At 42.8% G+C, this 12041-nt stretch overlaps 2 non-coding genes across 2 annotated transcripts; both read right to left on the bottom strand.

Moving 5' to 3' along the window:
• Positions 1-511: 511 nt before the first annotated feature.
• Positions 512-618, bottom strand: LOC141694358 (small nucleolar RNA R71). The gene has a single exon (XR_012563672.1). It is a non-coding gene; the product is annotated as a small nucleolar RNA R71 (small nucleolar RNA).
• Positions 619-4370: 3752 nt separating this feature from the next.
• Positions 4371-4477, bottom strand: LOC141694232 (small nucleolar RNA R71). Its single transcript, XR_012563554.1, has one exon. It is a non-coding gene; the product is annotated as a small nucleolar RNA R71 (small nucleolar RNA).
• Between the last annotated feature and the right edge of the window lie 7564 nt (positions 4478-12041).

Genomic DNA, 12041 nt, shown 5'->3' with positions numbered 1-12041 from the left:
TCGTGCTCGCAAGAGGACTTTAGATACAGCTGAGGAGACAAACGAAGTTCTTGATATTCCGGAGAAGTTAGATTTTGAGGATTCGGATTCAGGAACTGAGCGGAAAGAACCACTAAACATGGGAGATCGTATTGTTCAAGCTGATCCAGCTCTTATGGATTTTTCTCGGCCTAAAATTGATGACATTCAGTCAAGCATCCTTCATCCGGCTATTCAAGCTAACACCTTTGAAATCAAGCCGGGCACTATTCAGATGGTGCAGAATTCTGTTTCTTTTGGCGGAGCGGCAACTAAAGACCCCAATATGCACATAAGGAATTTTGTCGAGATCTGCAGCACTTTTAAGTATAATGGCGTGACTGATGAGGCTATCAAGTTGAGGCTTTTCCCATTCTCACTGAGGGACAAGGCTAAAGACTGGTTACATTCTGAACCAGCTGGGTCCATCACTATGTGGCAAGATCTTGCGCAAAAGTTTCTGGTGAAGTTTTATCCGATGGCAAAGACTGCTGCTATGAGGAGTGCTCTTACTCAGTTTGTGCAGCAACCTACAGAATCTATGTGCGAGGCTTGGGAAGGCTACAAGGAAATGTTGAGAAAATGTCCACATCATGAAATGCCGGATTGGATGGTGATCACGGGTTTCTATAATGGTTTATGGGCCCAATCTCGGCCCATGCTCCATGTAGCAGCTGGAGGCGCCTTATGGGCTAAAAGCTATACTGAGGCGTATAATCTTATAGAGACGATGGCTGCAAATGAGCATCAAATCCCAACTCAGAGGATGACGTCAGGCAAGGTAGCAGGTATTCTAGAAATTGATGCAGCCACCGCTATTGCAGCCCAGCTCCAAGCGCTATCAATGAAGGTTGATTCTCTGGCTACATATGGAGTTAATCAAATAGCTATGGTTTGTGAGCTTTGTGCAGGTTCTTATGCTACGGATCAGTGTTCTCTTGTCAACAAATCTGTTCAGTATGTGAATAATTATCAGCGACAACAGCAGCCTGTGCCAGCGACCTATCATCCTAACAACAGAAATCTTCCAAATTTCAGCTGGGGGAATAATCAGAATGTTATTCAGCCACCATATCAGCAAGGAGTGAGTAAACAGTTTAACCCACCTGGATTCCAGCAACCACAGCAGTATGCTACAAGGCAATCATATCGTCAACAGGGAAGTACAGCTGACCTACTAGTGCTGATTTTGAGGAACTTAAGCTGTTATACAAGAGTCAGGCGGTTTCTATCAAGACCTTGGAAAATCAAATCGGTCAATTAGCCAATGCAGTGCTCAATCGTCAACCTGGCACCCTTCCCAGTGACACGGAAGTACCAGGCAGGAAGGAAGCTAAAGAGCAAGTCAAGGCTATTACCTTAAGGTCTGGAAAAGTTGTTGATGCTGAAAAGGTAAAAGAAGGAGAAGCTGAAATTAGAGATGAAGAATCTAAGCAAAAGGAGAAAGCGGCGAAACCAAGGAAGACTACTGATGAACACACTCTGCCTGAGGCTAATACAGCGGAGAAACAACTTTATCCTCCACCACCTTTTCCTAAAAGATTGCAGCAACAAAAGCTGGATAGACAGTTCGGGAAGTTTCTGGAGGTGTTCAAGAAACTTCACATCAATATACATTTCGCTGAGGCTCTGGAGCAAATGCCTAGTTATGCGAAGTTTATGAAGAGTATTCTTTCAAGGAAGGTGAAACTGGATGACCTTGACATCATTGCTCTCACGGAAGAATGCAGCGCTGTTCTGCAGTAAAAGTTACCATCAAAACTGAAAGATCCAGGATGCTTCACCATTCCTTGCACCATTGGAAATCTGACCTTTGACAAGTGCCTTTGTGATTTGGGAGCAAGCATTAATCTGATGTCATTGTTGATCTTTAAAAAGCTGGATCTGCCTGATCCAAAACCCACATACATGTCTCTATAATTGGCTGATCGTTCCATTACTTACCCAAGGGGCATAGTGGAGGATGTGCTCGTCAAGGTGGATAAGCTCTTCTTTCCTGCAGATTTTGTTATTCTGGATTTTGAGGAAGATAAGAAGATTCCCATAATCTTGGGAAGGCTTTTCTTGGCTACTGGCCGTACCTTGATAGATGTGCAAAAAGGTGAACTTACTATGCGGGTACAAGATCAGGATGTGACCTTCAATGTATTCAAGGAAATGAAATTCCCTACAGAAGATGAGGAGTTGATAAGTGGCATTTTATACCACTTAGAACGTCTTAAAATGGCTTAAATTGGTGTCTTGAAATCAAGTATTTTGTGTATTTGATGTGTTTTTCTAGTGTTTGTGCATTTCAGGGTATTACTTGCATTTCGGAGGAGGAATCATCAAGAATAAGCCTTGGCATGTGTTCACCATTGAGAGAGGAAAAGAACGGGCAGATTACGGCGAAGAAACGGAGCAAACCTGGAATTTTTCCAGTAGGGTCCTGCGCGCCCGCGCAGCAATGCTGAGCGGCCGCGCAGCAATGCTGAGCGGCCGCGCAGCAATGCTGAGCGGCCGCGCAGCAGCCTTGCGCGCCCGCGCAGAAATGCTGAGCGGCCGCGCAGGGTCGGGGAAAAAGCTGAATTATTTTAGACTTCTACTTCTGTTTGGCTTCCAACTTCTATGTAATCTGAGTTTTATGGGACTATTATATAAGTAGATTTGAGACGTTTTCATAGAGAATAAGAAGGAGATTATGTTTTAGATTGTGTTTTGCAAGAAGCGAAGGAGATAAGGAAGAAGACCGATTTAGCACACTGCAGCGAAGAGGAAGCATATATTCTTGTGATTCTTGTTTCGTTGTAACGTTGGATGCTAGTTTTCTTGCCTTGACTTATTTACTCTTGTGACGTACTCTGTTTTAATATAATTAGTTTAGTTATTATTTTCTTGTGTTGTTTATCATGATTTCATATAAACCCATGATGGCGATAAGTTCTATTATGGGCTAATCGTGATCATGGGGTTGCAACGGATTTATTATGAAATTCTTTAGCTAATTGTTTAATACTTTAGTGTGTGATGATTGCATGATATCTAGTATTGGTTGTGCGTATTCGTCTTATGTGCGTCGCGAACATATAAGATAGGGTGTTAATCTCTTGTGAAGCGACAGTGGATCTTGAGATTTAGAACTTGCCATGCTAGCATAGGTTCATGTACGTTGTGCATGATTAGTAGGTAATTCTAACAGTTTTATTTGCCCTATGTAATCAAAAGGAATAACTTGTGCTTAAATCATTGTGTTGTCAATTTCTGTAGACATATAGGAACTCAACATAATTGATGACTATTCAACTTCTATCTTAATTGTGGATGTTTGGTAGAATGGTATTAGTACAATGAAAGTTGGCTTTTATCAGTTTCGTGTTATTCGATTAATGTCATCACTGTCACATGCTAAAGGTAATAACAATGGTTATAGAAGGAAGTAATAATGAAGTTGTGATCTCATGAGTGTTTTATTATTGATAAATTGAAGTGTTAGTTAAGTGGTTAATTAAGTAGTTAATTATAGTTAATATTTAATCAACAATTTTAAGTGTTAACTTAACATTGAGAAGTAATCATACATTGGTGAGTGAGTTTAATTAGACAATAACTTAGTCTGAGTCTCTGAGGGAACGAACTAGAAAGTATTCTATATTACTTGCGAACACGTATACTTGCGTGAATATTAGTGCATGTTTTCGCCCTAACAAGTTTTTGGCGCCGCTGCCGGGGAACTCGGCGTATTTGTTTAGTTTATGTACTTACCATCATTGGTCATTAGGACTCAGTGATTAGGACGTAGTAGTTAATTACTCTTTTCGGTTGTGTTTCAGGTACTTTAGCAAGCGTTTATGCAAACTCGTTCTCGTGCTCGTAAGAGGACCTTAGATACAGCTGAGGAGAAAGACGAAGTTCTTGATACTCCGGAGAAGTTAGATTTTGAGGATTCGGATTCAGGAACTGAGCAGAAAGAACCAGTAAACATGGGAGATCGTATTGTTCAAGCTGATCCAGCTCTTATGGATTTTTCTCGGCCTAAAATTGATGATATTCAGTCAAGCATCCTTAATCCGGCTATTCAAGCTAACACCTTTGAAATCAAGCCGGGCACTATTCAGATGGTCTAGAATTCTGTTTCTTTTGGAGGAGCGGCAACTGAAGACCCCAACATGCACATAAGGAATTTTGTCGAGATCTGCAGCACTTTTAAGTATAATGGCGTGACTGATGAGGCTATCAAGTTGAGGCTTTTTCCATTCTCACTGAGGGATAAGGCTAAAGACTGGTTACATTCTGAACCAGCTGGGTCCATCACTACGTGGCAAGATATTGCGCAAAAGTTTCTGGTGAAGTTTTATCCAATGGCAAAGACTGCTGCTATGAGGAGTGCTCTTACTCAGTTTGCGCAGCAACCTACAGAATTTATGTACGAGGCTTGGGAACGCTACAAGGAAATGTTGAGAAAATGTCCACATCATGGAATGCCGGATTGGATGGTAATCACTGGTTTTTATAATGGTTTGGGGGCCCAATCTCGGCCCATGCTCGATGCAGCAGCTGGAGGTGCCTTATGGGCTAAAAGCTATACTGAGGCGTATCATCTTATCGAGACGATGGCTGCAAACGAGCATCAAAACCCAACTCAGAGGATGACGTCAGGCAAGGTAGCAGGTATTCTGGAAATTGATGCAGCCACCGCTATTGCAGCCCAGCTCCAAGCGCTATCAATGAAGGTTGATTCTTTGGCTACGTATGGAGTTAATCAAATAGCTATGGTTTGTGAGCTTTGTGCAGGTTCTCATGCTACGGATCAGTGTTCTCTTATCAACGAATCTGTTCAGTATGTGAATAATTATCAATGATAACAGCAGCCTGTGCCAGCGACCTATCATCCTAACAACAGAAATCATCCAAATTTTAGCTGGGGGAATAATCAGAATGCTATTCAGCCAACATATCAGCAAGGAGTAAGTAAACAGTTTAACCCACCTGGATTTCAGCAACCACGACAGTATGCTACAAGGCAATCATATCCTCAACAGGGAAGTGCAGCTGCACCTACTAGTGCTGATTTTGAGGAACTTAAGCTGTTGTGCAAGAGTCAGGCGGTTTCTATCAAGACCTTGGAAAATCAAATCGGTCAATTAGCCAATGCAGTGCTCAATCGTCAACCTGGCACTCTTCCCAGTGACACGGAAGTACCAGGCAGGAAGGAAGCTAAAGAGCAAGTCAAGGCTATTACCTTAAGGTCTGGAAAAGTAGCTGATGCTGAAAAGGCAAAAGAAGTCGAAGCTGAAGTTAGAGATGAAGAATCTAAGCAAAAGGAGAAAGTGGCAGAACCAAAGAAAACTACTGTTGAACACACTCTGCCTGAGGCTAATATAGGGGAGAAACAGCTCTATCCTCCACCACCTTTTCCTAAGAGATTGCAGCAACAAAAGCTGGATAGACAGTTCGGGAAGTTTCTGGAGGTGTTCAAGAAACTTCACATCAATATACCTTTCGCTGAGGCTCTGGAACAAATGCCTAGTTATGCGAAGTTTATGAAGACTATTCTTTCAAGGAAGGTGAAACTAGATGACCTTGAAACCGTTGCTCTCACGGAAGAATGCGGCGCGGTTCTGCAGCAAAAGTTACCACCAAAACTGAAAGATCCAGGAAGCTTCACCATTCCTTGCACCATTGGCAATCTAACTTTTGACAAGTGCCTTTGTGATTTGGGAGCAAGCATTAATCTGATGCCGTTGTCGATCTTTAAAAAGCTAGATCTGCCTGATCCAAAACCCACATACATGTCGCTACAATTGGCGGACCGTTCCATTACTTACCCAAGGGGCATAGTTGAGGATGTGCTCGTCAAGGTGGATAAGCTCTTCTTTCCTGCATATTTTGTTATTCTGGATTTTGAGGAAGATAAGAAGATTCCCATAATTTTGGGGAGGCCTTTCTTGGCTACTGGTCGTACCTTGATAGATGTGCAAAAAGGGGAACTTACTATGCGGGTCCAAGATCAGAATGTGACCTTCAACGTATTCAAGGCAATGAAATTCCCTACAGAAGATGAGGAGTGCTTAAAAGTGGATGTGATTGATTCTGCGGTTACTTCAGAACTCGATCACATGCTAATGTCTGATGCATTGGAAAAGGCCTTAGTGGGGGATTTTGACAGCGATGATGAAGATAGCAACGAGCAATTACAATATCTGAACGCTTCTCCATGGAAGCGAAAGCTCGACATACCATTTGAATCTCTTGGTACTTCTGACCTTAAGAATGCTGAAGGGAAGCTCAAACCATCAATAGAGGAAGCACCTACCTTGGAGCTCAAACCATTACCTGAACACTTGAGGTATGCTTTTTTAGGTGATTCATCTACGTTACCTGTTATTATTTCAGCTGACCTTTCAGGTAGTGAGGAAGACAAGCTCTTAAGGATTTTGAGAGAATTCAAATCGGCTATAGGATGGACCATAGCAGACATCAAGGGGATAAGTCCTTCATATTGTATGCATAAAATTCTGTTAGAGGAAGGTAGTAAGCCAACGGTGGAACAGCAGCGAAGACTAAACCCGATCATGAAGGAGGTGGTGAAGAAAGAAATTCTGAAATGGCCAGATGCAGGCATCATTTATCCTATTTCTGACAGCTCGTGGGTGAGCCCCGTGCAATGTGTACCTAAGAAAGGAGGTATCACTGTGGTCGCAAATGAAAAGAATGAGCTCATCCCTACTCGAATAGTTACAGGATGGAGAGTATGCATGGATTATAGAAAATTGAACAAAGCCACAAGGAAGGATCACTTCCCTCTCCCATTCATTGATCAAATGCTTGACAGATTGGCGGGACATGAGTATTTTTGTCTTCTGGATGGTTATTCCGGGTATAATCATATTTGTATTACACCAGAGGATCAGGAAAAGACTACCTTCACTTGTTCATTTGGCACATTTGCTTTTCGTAGAGTTTCGTTTGGGTTATGTGGCGCCCCGGCCACCTTTCAGAGATGTATGATGGCTATATTCTCTGACATGATTGGAAATAACGTCGAAGTGTTCATGGATGACTTCTCCGTCTTTGGACACTCATATGATGAATATTTGAATAATCTGCGCGCCGTACTCAAAAGATGCGTGGAAACTAATTTGGTGCTTAATTGGGAGAAATGTCATTTTATGGTGCGTGAAGGCATTATCCTTGGGCATAAGGTCTCTAGCAAAGGTCTGGAGGTGGACAAGGCCAAGGTGGGAGTCATTGAAAATCTTCCCCCACCTAATTCGGTGAAAGGAATCCGTAGTTTTCTCGGTCATGCGGGTTTTTATCGGCGATTCATCAAGGACTTTTCAAAGATATCTAAGCCGTTGTGCAATTTACTTGAGAAAGATGTGCCTTTCAAATTTGATGATGAATGTTTGGCAGCATTCGAGACTCTCAAGGAGAGTTTGATCACGGCACCAGTTATTACAGCACCAGATTGGACAGAACCGTTTGAGATGATGTGTGATGCGAGTGACTATGCGGTAGGTGCAGTTCTGGGACAGCGCAAGAAAAATCTCTTCCATGTGGTCTACTATGCGAGTAAGACTTTAAATGGGGCCCAATTGAACTACACCACTACTGAGAAGGAGCTTTTGGCTATAGACTTTGGCTTTGAGAAATTTCGATCTTATCTGCTTGGTACGAAAGTGATAGTATTCACTGATCATGCAGCTATTCGCTATCTGGTTTCTAAGAAGGATTCGAAGCCGAGACTCATTCGTTGGGTGCTTTTACTTCAAGAATTTGAGTTAGAGATCAAAGATAGAAAAGGTACCGAGAATCAAGTAGCTGACCATCTCTCTAGGTTGGAGAATCCCGATTCTACTTCACAAGATAGGACGTTAATCAATGAATCTTTTCCGGATGAGCAGTTGTTTGCAATTCAGGAGGAAGAACCATGGTTTGCAGATATTGTAAACTATCTTGTCAGCAATATAATGCCGCTTAATTTGACATCCACTCAAAAGAAGAAGTTTCTGCATGAGGTGAAGTGGTATATGTGGGATGAACCATATTTGTTTAGACAGGGAGCTGACCAGATCATCAGGAGATGTATCCCGTTCTGTGAGACGGAGGGGATATTACGAGACTGCCATTCCACGGTTTATGGTGGACACTATGGAGGTGAGAAGACGGCAGTTCGTATTCTGCAAGCAGGTTTTTTCTGGCCTACTTTGTTCAAGGATGCTCATCAGTTTATTTTAAGGTGTGATCGTTGCCAAAGAGTGGGAAATTTGTCAAGGAAGGATGTGATGCCATTAAATGTGATGCTTGAAGTCGAGGTCTTTGATGTATGGGGAATCGATTTCATGGGGCCTTTTATCTCGTCTTGCAATAATCAGTACATCTTGCTGGCAGTCGATTATGTCTCAAAATGGGTCGAAGTTAAAGCTTTACCGACAAATGATGCAAAGGCAGTGCTAAATTTTCTTCATAAGCAAATTTTCACAAGGTTTGGAACGCCTCGGGTAATCATAAGTGATGAAGGATCGCATTTTTGCAACCGTAAGTTCACTTCTATGATGCAGCGTTATAATGTGAATCATCGAGTAGCTACTGCCTATCATCCGCAAACAAATGGTCAAGCGGAAGTGTCTAACAGAGAGATAAAGCGCATTCTAGAGAAGGTTGTTTGTCCGTCAAGGAAGGATTGGTCTTTAAAGCTCGATGAAGCTGTTTGGGCTTACAGAACAGCATACAAAACTCCACTTGGGATGTCACCGTTTCAGTTGGTGTACGGTAAGGGATGTCATCTACCGGCGGAGCTTGAGCATAAGGCCTACTGGGCATTGAAGAAATTGAACCTGGATTTAGATGCAGCTGGTAAGAAAAGAATACTTCAGCTTAATGAACTTGATGAATTTCGACTTCAAGCGTACGAGAATAACAAATTGTATAAGGAAAAGGTGAAGAGGTGGCACGATAGGAGGCTACATCCTAAGTTATTTGTGCCAGGGCAACAAGTTCTGTTATTCAACTCTCGGCTCCAACTTTTTCCTGGGAAGTTGAAATCAAGGCGGTCTGGACCTTTTATTGTCGAAACTGTGTTTCCACATGGAGCGGTGGAAATTTTTGAGAATGATTCGGACCAAGCATTCAAGGTTAACGGTCAGCGGTTGAAGCACTACTATGGGGACATGGCAAACCGAGAGGTGGTTAGTGCCATTTTGTTGACTACTTGAGAAAGGTACGGAACGTCAAGCTAATGACGAAAAAGAAGCGTTGCGTGGGAGGTAACCCATGAATTGTTGTTACAGGAACCCTTAGAAGTTAATAACCTATCCAAAAACACAAAAAAATCAGAAAACAGGGGCTGAAAAAAATCTTTTCCAGAGACCCTCTGCGCGCCCGCGCAGCTATGCTGAGCGGCCGCGCAGCTTGCTGCGCGCCCGCGCAGAAATGCTGAGCGGCCGCGCAGGGGTCGAGTTCCAGAAAATTTTTTGCAGTTCAGAAAAAAAAAAAAAACAAAACAAAACACAAAAACCCATCACAGCCCATAAACCCACGAATTCTTTTCCCATTACCCCATAATTTTATCCCTCAACCCCACTCCTAATCTAATTTAACCTACTCCACACCCTATATATACATACACCTATCCTACATATCTCCCACAAACTTCCTGCACTTAAACCCTCTCATAAACATCAAAAATCAGTTATTACACACTTTTATTCACAAATCAATGGCACCCAAGAGAGCACGCACTATTGACAGCAGCAGCACAGTTCCTACTGCTGATTCATCAAGGGGTACTGCTGCAAGGCCTCGGTTAACTGACAGAGCTGCGGAGGAGGAGTACACTAGGCTGTTGGGGAAGCCGATTCTGAAGGAGAGGGGGTTTTTACCATCAGGAAGGGATGGTGAGTTGTTGCCCATGATTGCAGAGAAGGGGTGGATAGCTTTTTGTGAGTCACCCGAAGCAGTACCGATGAGTGTTGTTCGCGAGTTCTACTCGAACGCGAAGGATGAAAAGAATGGGTTTACTGTAGTTCGTGGGCTGACGGTTGATTATCATCCTGCGGCGATTCGCCGTGTGATTGGACAGCGAGAGAGAAAGCCCGAGGAGGAGAACTGGAATGAAAAGACTGCTGAGGATTTTGACTTGGATTTGATTTGTGCGACTCTCTGTCGACCGGGCACAGTTTGGAACCGCAGTCCAGCCAATAATGAGTATCGTCACTTTCCGGCGATCGCCATGAACAGGTATGCCCGTGCATGGAATGCATTTATATGTGCTAATATTTTGCCTTCTTCACATGCACACGAGGTCACAGTTGAGAGAGCACAGTTGTTGTGGGGAATTCTGAATGAGGAATACTATGTGGACCTTGGTGAGTTTATCTACCAAGGAATTCTGAAGTTTTTGAGGGGAGCAAAGCATATGAACATCCCTTATGCATCCACGGTTACGAAGCTATGCCGAGCAGTAGGAGTGAACTGGCCGGCTCATGAGCAGTTGCAGTTGCCAGCAGCTCCGATAGATTCTGGCACTCTAAATGGGATGCAGGAGTGGACCGGTGGTGAGCCTGAGGAGCATGGGCTGGGTTATCGTCTTCTAGGAGGACGTCCAGCACGAGGTGCTACTATGGCTAGGCCAGGGCATGGTGAGGCTGGTTCTTCGAGAGCTCAGGAGGGTGCTGGGATGGGTGATGCCCAGTATAGGAGGCTTTCACGGCGGATGGATGCCATGTATGAGACGCAGAGCAGGTTTGCTCAGGAGCTCACTCTTGCGTTAGGGACTGCTTTTCGAGGCCTTGGAGCTGATATTCAGTGGCCAGTTTTTGGTGAGGACTCTGCATACCCGCCGCCTGATACTCCACCCACTGAGGGTGATGATGATGATGACTCCGAGTAGGTATACCCTGTGTTTCTTTCTACTACCTTCACTGGGGATAGTGAAGATTTTAAGTTTGGGGTGGTAGTTAAGGAATATTTTGTGTGTGTCATATAGCTGCATATTCATGATAGTTAGTTCATATAGTTGCATAATTTTTGCCATATAGTTTTTTTTATATAGCTTTATTTGTTTGTCATATCATATAGCTCATGCATATACCATGATCCCTTTTGCAATGATTTATCGACTGAAGTGTGATATTGATGCGAGTGTAGTGATAGCATTAAAGTGTTATTAAGTTGTGTAGGTTGATATGCATGCTAGAAGCACTTGTATTTTCACTAAGTCTTAGAGAATGCTTAAGGGCTAGATTGTTGTTATGATCTGATTATTTTCGAGGATAATCTATTTATTATGCTTAGAATTTGATAATAGGTTCTTAGTGGTAAAGGCATGAAAAAGAAAAAAAAATGGAGTAAAAATGGAATTTGTTGCTAGTTGTGGCTAGGCGTCAAATGGCTAGTAGCCGGCTCGCATGTTATGCGAGTAGTCTAGGGTTGAGCAAGATGGAGCGAAACGCACTTGCTCAGAAAAGAAAAAAAAATTGCATAATTGATCAAGAGTGGGCTCTTTGGTATTCGAGTTATTAAGTTCTTAGGGGACTTTGTGCCTAGTGACCTAAGGCTTTTAGAGTCTGGGATCCGCTAACCTAACGCTCGTTACATGGATACCATTGTATAAGTCTTTTGTGGACCTCACTCATTGCACGGTCAAATAAGCATTTGAGTTGTAAATAAAAAGCACGATTCCGTAGTAAGCTCCAGAGTTCTTGTAGTGTTGTATATCACTTTGTGCCTAGAATTTTTATTCTTTGTATAATCGTAGGATTGCCTTGAGGATAGTCTAGTCATAGTAATTGGTCTAGTTCCGAAGCATATCTGTTAAGCATGTGCACACACCACGTTTCTGGCTGTATGTCCGTTTGCATGAGTTTATTGATCTTTAGTGTCTAACTGCATTCGTTGAGACGTGACAATTTGGTTGGTTAATTGTAGTAAGGGGGATCGTTGCATTTTCATATAGATTGCATTCATGCATATTTTTATTTGTTTTGAGTCTGTGACGCTTGAGGACAAGCATCGATTTAAGTTTGGGGGTGTGATAAGTGGCA

The sequence above is a fragment of the Apium graveolens genome, chromosome 10 (genome assembly GCF_009905375.1).
Source record: "Apium graveolens cultivar Ventura chromosome 10, ASM990537v1, whole genome shotgun sequence".
NCBI lineage: Eukaryota > Viridiplantae > Streptophyta > Magnoliopsida > Apiales > Apiaceae > Apium > Apium graveolens.
This window is presented reverse-complemented; position numbering and strand designations above follow the sequence as displayed.